The following is a 15354-nucleotide window of genomic DNA, read 5'->3' as shown; positions in this document are numbered from 1 at the left end:
GTTGTTGATGTGAGGTTTTGTATGAAGCACATTAAGCAGGAAATCCTTACCATAAGACTTCCAGTGTATATCTATATTAATGAAACTTGCTGTCATTCTTTAAAACAACGATATATCCTAATAATATTACAGATTAATATGGGTGGCAGTGACTAAAAGTGTTAGAGCAGTTCAGAGAAGGAGGAGATAATGGCTATTTAGATGAGTTTTTCTCAAAGGGATAAGACGAGCTAGGTACAGAAATATTTGAATACAAATTTCCCACTGCACTATCTTAATTGTTGCTAATATAGCTTTTTTACATTTACATTTTCTTATAAATATCATAATCTTAAAAGATATCCCCTGTGAAAAATATAAAATTAATTTCTTAAAATATAATTTTGAAGAGTTTTTCTAGATATAAATATTTTGTTCCGTTTATTTGTAACGTACCTAGAACTATTTGTGGGAAAAGGTTCAGTTATCTAGAAATATCTATGTGTAAATTTTAAAACTCCCCCTTCATTCATTATTCTTTTAACTACTATTGACCCTCTGTTGTGTGTCAGACATTATCTAGGAACCAAGGATGTGAGAGATAGCTTTTTCTATAAATTCTGGAGTTTCTGAAAAGATAGAGCATATGCAAAACAAGTGGTAAAATATGAAAGTGTTTCTCAACCTTGGCTTTTTTGATATTTCAGGACAGATAATTCTGTCTGTGGGGGGTCTATCCTGCATAGAGGATTTTTAGCAGCAGCCTCTCTGGTTTTACCTGCTAGATGCCAGGATCTCCCTTCCTAGTCATGAAAACTGAAAATGTTGCCAGATATTCTTAAATGTCGCATAAGGGACCAAATAGCTGCTGCCAGAAAACCACGCATAGAGTGTATTAGGAGCTAAGTGCTTTGGAGAACAATAAAACTGAACAGATGGTTTACCTTGACATAGTGATTAGGAATCACAGCCTTCTTCCATGTGTGGCTCACTCGGAGCTCCCCTTCCACTTGAGATTCTAGAAGAAAGGTTGTTGGACAACAGCTCTTCACCGAGCAGCTGCTTCCAAAGAACGCCACAAAACGAAAGGATGAATTTTTTATGGGAAGTTAGCTGCCCCTTCCTTAACTGGAAAGGACAGGAACCAGTCAGGAGGATGAACGTGGTATCCAGAAAATATGTTAAAAAATTTCAACGTTGGACTATTCCAGTATCTCCCAATTGTGCATTTCTCATATTCTGCAGCCCTTTCTGGGAGGCTTCCTTCTTTTTTTAATTTTTTGCATTTCTTTCATTACTAATAATTTCCAAAGAAATGATGTAATCTTTGAATGATTTGTCTGGTTGCCCATAATGGTTCATCTTCTCTCTCTGTTGATGCCTTGCAGAAATAAGGAGTATATTCATAAGGCAAAGGGCCCTGGTAAATGATTGACTGTGTGCTGAGACTAAACCACACAAGTATCAATCCAAAGCCCCTTTCCTATGAAATATATTGTTTCTTGAAATTAATTGGCTTCAGATCAGCATCTCTGTAATCTGGACAGAAGTCTTACTGAGATATCAATGTGTTGCACAGCTGAGCAATGATGCAAAAATAAATCAACAAAGCACACATATTTAAATACATAAACACATGTATTTGTAGAAATTAAAATACAGGAAGGAATCCTCCACTGATCATTAAAGCTTTGGCTTTTATTGTTTGTTTTCTAAAATAGGTACTACTTTGATTACCTCTGTGGAAACATTTAAACAATTCTTTCTTTCACACTATGTTGCAATCACCTGATTATGAAATAGCTAATGCTATATTGACTGTTAACAGCCATGATGCCAGGAATGGAAATGGCCAGGTTACCAAGTAATAGGGACAGCCAAGTAATAAAATGGTTATTTTCTAATAGATTTTCCTGACTCTGTTCTTCACAATATGTCAACATTTTGTTTTATTAAGTGCCACAAAGATATTTAGGTCCATATTTAATCAGCAATACAGAATAGTTTCCATCTAGATACAATACTCAAAAAACTACGCACCTTAAAAAGTATATTTTTTTAAATGTTTTATCTATTTTTGAGAGAGCACAAGCTGGGGAGGGGCAGAGAGATGGGGACAGAGGATCTGAAGCAGGCTCTGCGCTGACAGCAGTGAGCCCAATGTGAGGCTTGAACTCACAAACTATGAGTTCATGACCTGAACTGAAGACAGGTGCTTAGCCAACTGAGCTACCCAGGTGCCCCCAAAGTACATTTTAAGAAACAATATATGAAAGAAGCCTATTGCACTCAATTCTCTAAAATTAACGTTAAATCCACATAGGCAGGGAATGTATATGTAGATCTTTTAATATTCTATTTATTCCGTCATCGCAACCTATCCAACACACGGAAAATAAAAATGAACTGATGTTATTGAATTGCACAGAGCAGTGTGTTAATATGTCCCTTTCAAAAGTGCTGTAGGAAACAGACTCGAAAAATTCTTATCTGATCCACTGTAAGAAATATTGTTGAGGATGATGTTAATTATACTATATAGTTTGAGTTTTATGATTACTCATAGGTAAAAGATGTAAAATAGTAAGCTTCTAAAATAACTGTCCCATCGATATAATAAGCCTTAGACACTTTGCAAATAACCTGAATTATTTTCACTGATGGAATTCATGGAATAATAAAAACAAAATTTGTGTCCATCACACATACATAGATCTATATTGTTTTGCATTATCTTCATTGTTAATGACCTGGTATGGCCCTACCCCAATATTATGTACTCTTGTCATTTCAGTTTATGTTATATTATATTCTATGTGTCTGTATACTCAGCCCTACATCTCTTTGAACCAAGAATGTATATAAATAAAATAAACTGATCTAAAAACCTGAGACATAAATATACATTAATTTATGTAGATACTAAAGTATTTTGGGGATGCCTGGGTGACTCAGTTGGTTAAGTGTCTGACTCTTGATTTCCGCTCAGGTCATGATCTCATGGTTTGTGAGATTGAGCCGTGCTTGGGGCCCTGCCCTGAAAGCGCGGAACTGTTTGGGATCGTCTCTTTCCTCTCTCTGCCCCTCCCCCTCTCTCTCAAAATAAATAAATAAACGTTTAAAAAAAGAAGATATTTTCAACTGACCCATAGGTTTTAATTAACTATTCATCTATCATTTGAAATTTAAAGTCTTTGTATAAAGAATCACTGACAAAAACAACACCATAAGAACAACATTCTCAAAACAAGTAAAACAAAAACAATATTCCCAGGACAAATTTCTACAGCATCCTATGTGCAACTCACTAGTAGTTCAGTAGAACTCAGCACTCTTTTATGTAGTCACAATCCTTGTCACTTTTCTTCAGGTTGTCCCATCAAGGGATTCAATTTTCACCTTAATAGATTCCACTCTGCATGCTGCTACCTGATACTTCCTAAATGACTCTTTAAAACAATTACCATAAAAGCACAGCATATTTGAACCCGAAAGTCTAAAAAATACAGACAAATACAAAGAACTCCTTACGTGTGTGTATTAACATTTGCAAATTGTCTTCTATGGAACTTTTGTGCTATGAATAGGTAGGAATACATATATTTCATAGAAATTATAGAATCATTACAGCCATATTTTGTAATTCCCTCCTTTCATAAACTATCCTTTTTTTCAACCTCATTAAGCACTCTCCCTCATATCTTTTTAATGACCACAAATCAATCTGCCTAATGGACTTATCATAATATGTTTAGGAACTCTCATTGTTAGGTGAATTAAATGATTCAGCAACATAAGCAATGTTTTGACTACACTGAACAGTTTCAATTTCGAGCAGATGAATTCCAAAGGACAAGTTCTTTGAAGTGGAATTTTTGAGGCAAAAAGCAAGCCAAATACCAAAATTTTGACTTAAGATGTCAAATTGTTTCAAAAGCTGCAAAAAAAAATTTTTGCTACATTTGCACCAGATTGTTCTTGTTACGTTGACATATTTATCACATTGCCACCAACTTAATAATTACTGATTATATGATGTCAAATCTAGACTCTAACTTGCCATTAAAAACATTTCATGCAGAATTATTTTGTACAGATTTCTCATTTTATCCTAAATGTTTATAACTGGAAAGCTAATTTTTATGAATATATTACTTTTTTTTTTGTTTTCTGCCCATTCATTCACTTTGTCATTTCACTTGTACCTCACAAACACTACCAAACAAAATTCTGTATTTACATGAAGCTTCATTTTGAATATAGCCCACAATCAATTAAAAAGGAAAATTTATCAAATCATATAAAAGCATGATCTCCAATTGTATAAACTCTATCTCGATTGCAGTACAGACGTAGAAAAGCTATATTGTTAATTATTGTAAGAATTATAATAGAAGTTGCATTTAGTGGGTGCTTAGTATACAGTAGGCACCATGTGAAGTAGTTAGCAGAGACCAACTCAAAACTTCTCTGTGAAAGGCATCCATTGGTTAACTGACTGATGTTAATTTAGTTATTTATTTACGCAACAATGTTTATTCAACACTTCTTATATGCAAGGCTATGTTCTAGGTCTGGACTGAATAAATGAATTAAACAAAGTACCTCTCACTTGATTTTGCATTCTAGAGAAGATATTTTAGTTTATTATCCACACACTACAGGCAAGAAATGAAGGTTTAGGATAGTTTGATCCATTTAAAACTGAAGCTCTATTGCAGTCTTTATACATTTATTTGAAATGTTACCCTCACACATCTATTGTCAGCTGGTGCTCCTGGAGTTTGAATATCACCTTCATTCACATATCCTCCTCAAAATTTTTAATTACAAAATTATTCTTAGCTCTTTCTCCCTTTGAAGAATGATAATTTATCAAAATGATATCAACATAATTAGCTACTTTATCTATCTATATCTATGTATCATCGATCTATATCTATCTATCCACAAATATATATATAGATATCCTTTCCTGTGTTTGTGTAGCATAGATATGAACTATTTAATTTAGCCATTAGATATACACTATATGCATGCACATTTATTTTCCATATGCATGTAAGAATCAGTTTTCATCTCAGCAATACTGTAAAAGGATGTGAGTACAGGATTTAAATATGCAAGCTGTGAGTGAAATTTTTCTGACTGTAAAAGAATTCGGACACTTGAGATAAACCACTTAAGTCATTTGACCCAAGATTGCTGAAGGCTCTCCCTCGCCCATTTTTATGCTCATCATCTTTTTCTTTCTCTAAAAAACAAATAACCTAAAGCATAACCTTCATTTAGTAAAGATGAAAAAGTGCAAATAAAAAATGTACACTTTATTTTTGAGAAGTAGTTGATAAGTTGCTTTTAAAATACCGTCTCTCATGTCAATCATTTCTATCAATCATTTCAGTCGGCTACCTTACAATTAAAGTTTTGAACTCCATTTCTTTTTTTTTTTTTTTAATTTTTTTTTTTAACGTTTATTTATTTTTGGGACAGAGAGAGACAGAGCATGAACAGGGGAGGGGCAGAGAGAGAGGGAGGCACAGAATCGGAAGCAGGCTCCAGGCTCTGAGCCATCAGCCCAGAGCCCGAAGCGGGGCTCGAACTCACGGACCGCGAGATCGTGACCTGAGCTGAAGTCGGATGCTTAACCAACTGAGCCACCCAGGCGCCCCTGAACTCCATTTCTATGAAGGAAATAAAACATTTTGTTTAAAATTTTTTATAATATATGTAAATTAAGGAAGCAGCAGGTAGACTGATACCATCACTAGAATCACAGGTCAGGAATCACGTCTACATACTCTTTTTTGACTCCACGGTTTCTAGCATAGTATTTGACCAGAGGAAGCATTTTCAGGTTACTTTCTGGAAAATCAGGTCTTTTTCTTATTTTGCTTTGTGTTATTTGTACGCTTATCTAATATAAGAACTGGGAACCGGAATAAATAGTGATAAACTAGGTTCAAATGAATAAATTTCTGTTATACCAGGCCAAAAATCAACATTTGGGAGGTGATTTAGGAAATGATTAGCTCCAGACAATGAAAGGAAAACCAAAGAAACTTTCTCTTTAACACTAATATTAAAAAGTGATATAAATATTACTTGGGCAGTTTCTTTAAACCCAACAGGAGATTTTATTGAACTAAGATTGTAGAAAAAAATACTGTAATTAGAGAGGGCATCTGTATGCAAAGTTGCCATTCAATGCAACTCATTTCAGTGCAGAGTTACTTCTTCAGCATGCAATCTATTTAAGTTATTTCAGAAATACCTTGGAAACAGATTTATTTTCAAAAAGTGCTATAAAATGTGAAAGTATATTCTGCTTTGATAAGATAATTTATTAAAACTTAGAGAAAAAAGACATACCAAATAATTTAGATTGGCACATATTTTTGTCATAGTCTCAGTCTAATGAAAGGACATTTACTTTATTATTCCTACAAACATACTACTTTGACATGGAAAGGACTTTTGTAACTATATTCATCATCATACCATAGCCAAAAATATCTAATTTGTCAAAGATCTACCAAGCATTAAATTTTAATACTGGAATCAAAGTGTCATTATATAAGATATGTGTATAATTAGAAGAAGATATTGTATTTGGAGGGAGGTTGATTAATGATGCCCTTGTATTTGGCCATCTTGGCTGTCCACCATTTTCACAAACAATTATTCAATAAAAAAATTTATTAAGTTTAGGAACAAAAGTCAAAAGACAGATTTATACCAACCCATTTACATAGTTTCTTCTATATAAAATATAGGTATAGTGTATGTTACAGATATAATTTGACACTGTATTAAAATACATAGAAAGCAAATAGTATTAGTATTAGTATTATTTAGTGGAAAAACGGTATCCAACACCCATCAATTCTTTGTGAGATAATTAACTTACATGTTGTTTGTAAGATAAAGAATTACTTATTATAAATAAAAAATATAATATTATTTTAAAATTATAAAATAAAGTATAAAGTAAGAAATTAATATTTACTCATAATCTCTTTACACAGAAACTTAATAAAAATGTAATTTGGGAGCTTTATCTTTCTAATTTTCTATTCCCATCATATAGGTTGTATATAAAATATATTTCATAACTTTAACTTAAATTTTATCACATTCAAATATGCAAACATCATCTAAATTCTTAGAATTTTCCATATTTTCTTATATATTTTTTAAAAGAGGATCCATAAGAGGATCCATACAAAAAATCCCTTTGTTCTGGCCATTATCCCATTTCCTTTCCTTCCAACCCAACATTTAGCAGCATCCTAATTTACATATATATATATATAATGTTGTTGAACATTTATCACACGTGCAAATTGTAAAAATACACTGTATTGTCTTCTTAAAATTTCCCTTAATGCTATCATCTGAATGTATCTTTTTGTACTTTTCCCTTTTTACTAAATTCATATTTTTTAGTAACAATCTAGGTTTATATAGATTTAGTCATTATTTTTTAGTGCTATGTAGAACACACTATACACGCACATGCACACACACACACACACACACACACACACAAAACTAACCCTATCTCCATTCTTCTAGGTATAAATGCAAGATGTTTCCAATTTTCCATTATAGCCATGACATAACAAAATTTTGCATGTTTCCGTGTGCAAGTGTGAAATTTCTCCTTCAGATTTCATGCCTACCATAGAATTCCTACTCCTAGGTTACATGTGTCTTTGATTGTGTTGATTACTGCTGAAGACCTTTCTGAAGTATTCAGTTAAATCTCACCAGCAAAAATGCAAGTATCCCATTTTCCATTACCTCCTAATTTGCCCTTAGCATACACTTGCAAATAATGCTTTAAAATCATTTTGTATGATTTTGTTAAACTTGCAAAAGTATCCCATTTTTCTTTTAATTTGTATACTCTAGGTTTTGGTAGGGCAAAATATCATTTCATGTTTTTATTGGCCTTTTGAGTCACACCCTTTTTGTGAATTCACTGCACATAATTTTCCCACTTTTTTTCATTGTATTGTCTTTTGTTAATGGATTTTAGACATTGTTTATATATTATTGATGCCAAAACCTTTCAAATGTTTTCTTTCATTTTGTTTTTTTTTCAACTTTCTTTATGTATCTTTTGTCATAATGAAATATTAATATTAGCAATTTTATTGATCTATTTTATCTTTTGAATTGAATGTCTTACTGAAGAAATTCTTTTTTGCATAACAAAGATATATCTCTATTTTAAAACAATGTTAAAGTTGTAATTCACTTTTCTATTTTTAATATATCAAAAAATCTTCGTGTATACTATGAGGTCAAGAACCAATTTCATATTTTTCCTTTTGTATGTGATGAATTAATTTGTTTCTAGAAGAATTTATCATATAGTTACAGTTTTCCTGACTGATTTATAAGGCAAACTCTTGTCATAAACATTCCCATATATATGATCTTTTTCTTCTATATTTGTGACAATTTCATATGGTTTTAATTAGTATTGCTGGATTATTTAGGGTTTGATCAGGACAACAGAAGCCATGCCAAAGACTTCAATGCAGTGAATTTAATATACAAGTTATCTATAAAGTTCACAGACTAAAAGGGCAAAAAGAAGATGGTGAGATAACCCGAGGTTTAGCAACAGTAGAAGGGCACTACGATCCCTAGAGTTGAAGAGAGCCATTGGAGAGCAGGTGTACATGAGGTTTTGTGGTTATGGTGGTAGGGACTATTAGACCTGGATATAGCCAGAACCTTGGAGGAGATGCAAAATGCCAGAGATGCTACATTGAAGCAGAGAGAAAGGAGTAGAAATAATCAGTTTTTCCCAACTCTCTCTCTTTATTCTCCAGAATACCATCCATTAACCTAAGGCCAGTAGGTATGCCAGCCTGGGAAATGTAGTTTAACTTACCAGTGAAGATAAACAATGAGCAAAGTAAGGACATAGTAAATCCCAATGAATGGTAAAGCTATGCCACCACTCTTCCTTAGTTCATCTTACATAAATTGCTTTTCCTTTTTAATTTATCTTGATTTCTTTATGTGAAATGTAGAAGTCAATTATCAAATTCACTAAATAAATGGGGAAAACGGCAAAGGAAAAAATGTTTGTATTACAAAGAAATTAATACATAAGCTAATTTGGGAAATTCTTAACATTTTTTATGTGGAAGTGGTATGATATGCTAATTAATATCATGAAGACTAGAGAACATATCTGCAAATTTCACTACTTACTAGCTGTGTAAACAACGTACCTCTGCATCAGCTTTCTCATTTGTAAGAGGACTATAATAACACTACATAAAATAAACGTGTTATGATGATTTTTAATTAAATATGTATAAAGCTTTAGAACAAGACCTGATACATAGCAGACACCCAATAATATTGTCATTGTGGGTGCTGTATCATTACTATTATCATTAATGATTTTTTTTAGTTTTCCTGTCCATCATGATGGTATATTATTTCATGTATGCAATTCTTTGTGATTAAAGAACACTTACAAATTTCTCTGTAGAAGTCTTGTATATCTTCTAAAAGTTTTTTATCCTAACTATATTGCATTCTGATTAAATTCTACAACATTCACTCCCAATTCACTAATTCTCTTTTGAACACTGTCTAGCCTATAATTTTTGCATATACTAAATTTTGCAAATTTCAATGTCTGTGTTTTTCAATTTCATTATTAGTTTATTTTTTTCCCTTATTATGGACTTTAGTTTTGTTTCTTATCTATGGTTCTTTTTTGGAAGGTTGGATATGAACATGTATGCTGATATCATATTGTTGTAGCATTTATATTTAACTGGGAGTTAATTTGCCTTTCACCTGTGTGTGCACACATATGTGAATGTTGGCTATATTCTTTAGTATCAGCATTATTTTTCTATCTTCTTATTTTATAGGCTCATTTTGAGTGGGAGTCATGCGTTCTTTCTTTAACTATACCTTATCTGTTGTTTCAAAGTTTCTTTCCCCCAGCTTCTACATATGGTGACGTATAAGTCAGTGGTTCTTCCCACTGTGTAGTAATACAGAGACATCAAAAATCCAGCCACTGAGTTAGTAAGTTCAGTTCAGTCACGGTACAAATTCTGATTAGCATACCATGTATTTTCCTTTCTGCTTCCCTTAATAATCAGATAGGCAATAAACAAATAAAATAAAATACAATACAGTACAATACAATACAATACAACAAAATAACATAAAATAAAATAAAGCATAATCATAACTCACTTTTCCTCCCTTAGCCTTATTTTATGATTGAGGAAGCTCTATCCTCTGTCTTGATGTCCTACAGTGGGATGAAATCTACTCTTAATTTTGATATGGAAATGTTGAGGTTCAGAGTGAACAGTCAAGAAAGAATTCTTGAGATGTCTTTGGTGCAAAAAGGTCGCTTTATTAACGCACGGAGACAGGACCCATGGGCATAAAGAGCTGCACTGCGGTTGTGAGGAATGGCTAATTATATACTTTCAAGTTGGGAGATGGGTAGGGATAATGTAAGCCTTTAAAAAATTTGGAACCAAGGTTTCCAGGACTGTGAGCTCTTGTTAGGAAAAGGTCATTTATTACTGTCCAGTAAAACCTTTATAAGACCCTTCAGATGTATATCAGTGGGCCCATATGCTTGGAGGACGATTGCTAACATGTATCTTGGGGGATAGAGATAAAGGAAGTTTCCAAATGAACTTTTATATGTTAAAGGAAACTTACAGGATTCTGGAGGTCTGGATAATGTTAAGCTAAGATTGCCTTCGTCAATGGGCTATAAGTTATAAGAAAGGTTTTTTTTTCTTTTGCCTTTGTTCCCCACATCAGTTTCACATAAATTTCCTGTTTAAATGTTCAAAAACAGGAGAGAAAAGTTATATAAGTAAATAAGTCATTATAATAAAAAAGTGAGATAAATTTATTCCTGGTGAAATAAAATAATACTGTAATCCATTAGAACATTGTTAGTCAAAATTTGCCCTCAAGAGGCACCTGGGTGACTCAGTGGGTTAAGCGTCCGACTTTGGCTCAGATCATGATCTCATGGTTTGTGGGTTCCAGCCCCACATTGGGCTCTGCGCTGACAACTCTGAGCCTGGTGCTGCTTCCGATGCTGTGTCTCCCTCTGTCTGCCTCTCCCACGTTAGTGCTCTGTCTGTCTGTCTGTCTCTCTCTCTCAAAAATAAGTAAACAAACATTAAAGAAGAATTTTTTAAAAAGCCCCTCAAAATAAAACTTCTAGATTCTCTTACCTGTTTTTGTATGAGGGGTTCAGTATGCTTGTAACTTCCCTCCTGATTACAATTGTAGGTTTCTGTTATTTATCTAAAGATACTTATAATTGTTAGTGCACTATGTTCTTTCAATTATCACTGTTTTTAATTTTATTGATCATGGCCTTGTGTTTAGGATGGAAAGTTACCCTGAAATATGAAATTATAAAGCCATCTTGTCCCAAAGCCACTGTGTAACTATTCTAATCCTCCTAGCAATATTTCAAGGTAGGAGTGCAATCATGGAGCAGAGGCCTAACATAAAAGATTTGAGGTTTGTTTTGTTTGATTCCAAAACTCAGGCTCCTTTTATTTATTTCCAATTGCAGTGACAAGAAAATGTATTTTCATGTCCTCCTTGCATTTGATGGAGTTGGTAAAGCACAGTGAATGTGGTGCATAGAGGAAAAGTAATCAACCAAATTTGTGGCCCAAATACAAGGAATCCAAGTAGAAAATGTGTGGAACCTAAGTGATGGTTTGTTGGCATAAGGAGACTGTCACCACTCTCATGACTTTCAACTTTGGTGGATGAACATTGTGGATGAAGATCACGGATATACAGTGTTCATATCACTTTCTACTACAGGTTGGAAGCATCCCAGATATTCTTGTGGCAAATCACATATTCCTTGCACCAGAAGGACCTATTTAATGTATGGAAGAGATAATTGCAGTTTTTTGAACATTAGTCCCATCAATATGGATAGCGAGTGTTCACGGACCTGGGAAGATGCAATATGGAAATTTTATTTCTCCGGTAAATTGATAAATACTATAGAACTTGAACAAGGGGCCCTAGAAGCAATTCTAAACATCTTTTATAGGTAGCAACATTATTAATTGTATAGCCTCCTGATGTAATTATTCATAAAGTGAATACTAATTTAATAGTCTAAATTCTATAGTGTGTGTTGAAAAATTAGTTTTTAATGTGATTTGTACATGTTCACGTTTTGTCGAATTTTTAATTAAGTTTTTTTTTTCTTTTTTTCATAATGAGGCTAGGGTTGTGAGAGACAACAGCCAAGTGCTTCAAAAGTAACTTGCCTGGGGCGCCTGGGTAGCTCCTTTGGTTAAGCGTCCTACTTCGGCTCGGGTCATGATCTTATGGTCTGTGAGTTCAAGCCCCGCATCAGGCTCTGTGCTGATGGCTCAGAGCCTGGAGCCTGCTTCGGATTCTGTGTCTCCCTCTCTCTCTGCCCTCCCCCGTTCATGCTCTGTCTCGCTCTGTCTCAAAAATAAACATTTTTTTAAAAAAAGTGACTTGCCTGCATCTATGATGACCCAAGAGAAAAGCCACCCTTAAAAATGTATAGCTTCTATTGTTTGCAATTTTTCATTTTGACTGCAAACTAAGTGTCATTCTCAGTTTCTCTTTCAGTTTATCAAAACACATCGTATCAAGGGTGATTGTAATTTAAAGCAGAAAGCATATTTTTGTTGGTTTGGGGAAAGAATAGCCAATTGCTTACATATTATTCTAGGGAACTATACAAATTTCCTTTTTATCCTTCTGTAATGTCATGTTGCCCTGGAAAAGGTTGAAATATATCTAATATTAATTCAGGAATATGTATACACTAGTGTCCCAGTATAGTTCATCTTTACTATTTAAATTTCCCTGCTCTGTTCAAGATTAATTTTGCACAAATCGGCATACTGCTCTTTTCGTTATTACCGTGACATTCAGTTTTGCCAATGAGTTCTTAGATGGATGGAGTAAGTTATCTATGCTAATTAATGATAGTAAAATGCTCTTAAATGTTAAATCATGTTCTCGGTGTATTTAAGACAAAAGCCTTTCCAAGGTGCTCTTGAAGAGTTTTTTCTCCCCCAGCTATCACCTCCGTGCCCCTAAATTAATGTATCTGACATTTCTGTATCAGAATGCTAAGTTATTGAGTGAGCGAGAAGAAAATGATGGCAAATAAGGCCTCTTCTGCTCATTCTTGGGAAAATGTCGAGATTCAGGATACAAATCCTCCTTTCCTCCCATTCATTTTTTCTCCCACCCTCTCTTTTTTCTTTCCTTCTTCTTTCCTCTTCTCTTTCTTTCTCTTTCTTCTCCATATTTTTGTCTTTGGCCAGTAAATTTATGCATTTAAAAAATGTATTGAGAGATAGATCATTTATTTGTTCCATGGTAACAAACCACCAAAGTTCAATGGCTAAAAGATCAACTATTTATTTACTTTGTAATTCGACAGGTTGGCACTGGTCTGGACTCAGCTGAGTGGTTCTTCTAATCTGGGTCAGACTCAATTGGGATTATTCATGTTTCTGTATCAGTTGACAGGTTGGCAGGAGGCTGTCTGGTCCCAGGTGACCTCACATACATTTCTGGCTGCTGTCTGGCTGTCAGCCTGGAAGATGGAAATTATTGGGTCACTTCTTTCTCATCATTCAACATGTGAGCCCAGGCTAGTTCACACAGAGGTTTCAGGGTTCACAGAGCAGTAGGAGAAAACAAATCCCAATGTGCAAGCTATTTAAAGGTCTCTTTTTGTTCAAGTTTTATTATTGCCCATTGGCCAAAGCAAGTCACATGATAAAGTGTTTAATTAAAAGCCATCGATGCAACATCGTTCACAAGAGCCTATTTTGCTAGGGTGTCATTACCAGAAACACACTTCATACAATAGTGGGCAGCACAGTTCTGGCACACTAGGCAGGCTGAGTACCTTCAGAGAACAGAGAAATTACCAGTTGTAAAATGCCTGCTGTGTCTGTGGGCTTTGCCTACCTTATCTTATTCAACGTAACAGAGGTAGGATGTGTTAGCTTGCTCATTATGCCAGTTAAGAAACAAGTTGAGATTCTCTTGTCCATTATTACAGATGGGGCCATTAGCAGAGGCAGGATCTTTGCAGAAGTGTGCCTTATGCCAAAAATTTGTTTGCTTTCCTTTGTAGCATGCTGCCATAAGTAATAAGGTCCTTTCAAATAACACAGAATATTTGAAATTCACTGAAGTTATAGAGGGATCATCCACTAAAACCAATGCCAGCTCTGCCTAAAGCAAACAGCTTACCTCCTGCATGGTTCTCAATGGTTTAGCAACTCTCAGGAGCTGCCTCAGGGACAGGCTAAATTAAACAAAGTAAAAATTAAAACTGAAATCATTGCTGAAAACTTCCTAAGTACATAGGCTGAAGGCTATACTTATTGCTATTCTAAGATCATTGACTTCAGAATTTTTCCTCTTCAAAATCTTGGTTGGATATTCAAGCCCTGAAGCCACCTGGTAAGATGAGCTTTTTGCACTCCTACTTGTACAAAAATCTGTCTGTCGGTTAATATTTCTCAAATCTTCCTGCTTATTTGACTAATGTTTTAGCTTTGGGCTTGCTAGCAGTGTTGTTCTTTTTAAATCTCTGCTGATCAATCTACTTCTTTGCAGATGCCATGGTTCAAAGCAAATACCTCCAGCTGCCTCACCTCTTTTCTGACCATCCGTAGCCACAAGTGTTCCAAACAACGAGTAAATGAACTCTGAAAGATTTAACAGCTGTTTATTTGATTTTTGATCCAGAAAGCTTTCAAATACTCCTTCTGCTTCTATGGAGATATAAATAATATTATGGAAAAACAGTTTATTTAACTAGGAAAAATGACTGTGTTTAAAAAAACCGGAAGAACTAATCCTTCTACTTATTAGTCTCAATCTTTGGGAGAATTTATGGTAGCCATTGACAACCTGTCAATATGTGCTAGATACTGTGTTAATTATGGTAATATCTATAAGTAAGACCATAACTGCCCTCAAAGAATGAATATTTTAGTGGGAAGAGATTTATAAAATAAATGCAATAATGCATGGAAAGGACAACATGAAAAATGTGTACAAAGCGGACTTGGGAAAAACAAAGAAGTAATTAACATTTTAGAGTTTATTTAGAGAATTTAATAAAGGAGAGTAATTTTTGAACTTACTCAAATATGAATGTAGCTCTATTGGAATAAAGAAGAATGAGGAAATATATACAAGTATATATGAAATCAGAGAAAAAAATAACATGATTTCAAGACATTTTATATAGCATTATGTATTTCATAAAGATAAAAGTTAAAGAACTTTTAAAGTTCTATC

The sequence above is a fragment of the Panthera onca genome, chromosome B1 (genome assembly GCF_046562875.1).
Source record: "Panthera onca isolate mPanOnc1 chromosome B1, mPanOnc1 haplotype 2, whole genome shotgun sequence".
NCBI lineage: Eukaryota > Metazoa > Chordata > Mammalia > Carnivora > Felidae > Panthera > Panthera onca.
Note: the sequence above shows the minus strand (reverse complement) of the source record.